At 33.0% G+C, this 2,479-nt stretch overlaps 1 pseudogene; it reads right to left on the reverse strand.

Moving 5' to 3' along the window:
• Positions 1-409: 409 nt before the first annotated feature.
• LOC145264037 (U2 spliceosomal RNA) lies at positions 410-547 on the reverse strand (annotated as a pseudogene).
• Positions 548-2,479: the final 1,932 nt, after the last annotated feature.

Below are 2,479 nucleotides of genomic sequence, written 5' to 3' on the forward strand. Positions count from 1 at the left end.
TGTAGATGCAGAGAAAAAAATATATATATTTACTACCTCCTTCTTACAGAAGACACTTTCGAGTTGATCTCTGTTCTATCGTGCTCGACTGTCTCATATCCAACATTTTGAATTCTATTTATTTAAAACAAAGCAAATAGCCATTAGTCGCGTGCTCTCGTGTAATGAATGAATGCGTGAATGTAGGATTGACATGAAATTCTTAAAGATAAACTACAATGACCGAAAAATGGGCTAGAATGACTCAAATAAATAAAGTAAATGACTTAGAATGACTTTAATGAACTTAAGGATGAATTGAATGACCTTAAGAATGACTTGAATGCTTAAAAAATAACTGGAATCCTTCAAAAACAACTTGAATGATCTGGAGAATGACTTGAATGGCTTTGAGACTGACTGTTTGTAAAGTGGGTGATCATTTTACATTAAATTAATACAGAAAAGTGATCCCCCACTTTATATCACAAAGTTTCAAACATAAGTACAGCATGTAGTAAGAACAGATACTACACTTTGATCTTGGCCAAAAGGCCAAGAAAAGGGTGTATTTATTTGCTTCCCCACTGAGCAAATTAGGCACAAGGCCGATTTTTAATGTGAGGAGTGAAGGGGAAATGGGGACCAGCTCCCCGGGGAGTAGGGGAGCTGGATAGTGACAATTGGTATGAATGGTTGCCCCTACATTGACCAAGGTCTTATATGTGGGTTTGCCCCCATACATGGTCTTTGCTTGAAGTATCTGCCGGAACAGATACTACACCTTAAAGCTAAGAACAGCATCTTTGATCTTAACCAAAAATGCCAAGCACAAAAGTGTTACAGACCGACCGACCGATCGACCGACAGAGTGACTTATAGAGTCACTTGCACGTGACTAAAAAGAACAAAAACAGATATTTTACTTGGCCTTTTGGCCAAGATCAAAGTGTAATATCTGTTCTTCAGATACTATACTTCCATTTCTTATTCTCTTTCGGTGGAGGAGCAGCCCTTCACGACTGAGACAATTTTTTTTTGTACCTTTTCTCCACGTTAAAAAACGACCCTGGTGTCTAACTCTGTCCCGTGGGAGGCATTGTAAATAGGTACAATTTAAAACAACATATTGCTTTAAAAAAAATATCACTCATTCCATGCCATGCACGATATATACATTTTGAATGCTAACGGCTATTTCTTTTTTTGTTTTGTTTAGAGACTAGAACAGAAATATTCCTTTCACATTACAAACACAACAAATATATTTTCAAATATTTTACTGATATTTTATTGTTTCCAATCAGTCATCCAGAGGAAGTCTTGAAATAAAGACGAAACATAAATGAATATGTAATTTTGGTTTGTTTGTGTTTTCATCTCTCCATCTGGTTAGAATATTATTTCCATAATTTTCCTCATATATATATATATATATATACATATATATATATATATATATATATATTATAAGGTAAAATTAAAAGCCAAGAACAATGCGAGATTTTTTTTTTATATAGAGTAAAATTAAATGAAAACAAAAGAAATAAATTTCTTTTTTTTGTTGTTTGTTTTTTCTTTTTCACACAAATTGTAACTCTAAACAACAGTAATTTTTTTTTCTGTTGTATTCAATGGTGTTATAAATCTCAATCTATAAAAAAAAAAAATCTCGCATTGTTCTTGGCTTTTAATTTTACCTTATAATTTTCTTCAACAATGCTTCAAGCAAACTACAACCTACTTATATATATATATATATAAAAGTGAAATTGTGTGTGTCTGTATCTGTGTCTGTGTGTGTACATTTCCTTACAAAACTACTCTGTTAATTTTCAGTCTACAGACTCGAGATTTGACATAAGGAGTATTAAGATTTGGGAAAATCTTTTTAATCGGTTTTCAGCCAGAAATTTGGCTGTAAACGATTTGACCTTTGAAAACTCTACCAAACTCCTCCGCCAATTTTGGGTCTAAACACTTTAAATTTTAGATGTAGGTTACTTGGACATGGATCAAACTTTTTAATTTGTATTGAGCCCACAACAATAAATATTAAGGGGGTCAAATTTAAAAACAATTTGACCTCTGCGATCTCTACCAAATTACTCAGCCAAGTTTTGATCTATACATTTTCAAAAAATTTACATAAAGTGTATTCAGACATAGGGCAAACTTTGTAATTGTTTTTTCGCTGACAATTTGGCTGCCAAGGGGTCAAAGTTCAAAAGATTTGACCTTTGTGGTTTCTAGCAAACTATTCAGCCACTTTTGGGTCTCACCATTTGAAATTTTACATAAAGAGTATTTAGACATGCAGCAAGCTTTATAATCAGTTTTTGGAGGAAAATTTGGCTGCCAAGAGGTCAAAGTTGAAAGAGTTGACCTTTGCAGGCTCTACCAAACCCCTTCGCCAATTTTGTGTCTAAAGACATGAAATTTTAAATGTAGGTTACCTGGAATGAGTCCAACATTTTAATATATATATATATATATATAT

This window comes from Euprymna scolopes, chromosome 3 (genome assembly GCF_053919585.1).
Source record: "Euprymna scolopes isolate OS-2025 chromosome 3, ASM5391958v1, whole genome shotgun sequence".
NCBI classification, from domain to species: domain Eukaryota; kingdom Metazoa; phylum Mollusca; class Cephalopoda; order Sepiida; family Sepiolidae; genus Euprymna; species Euprymna scolopes.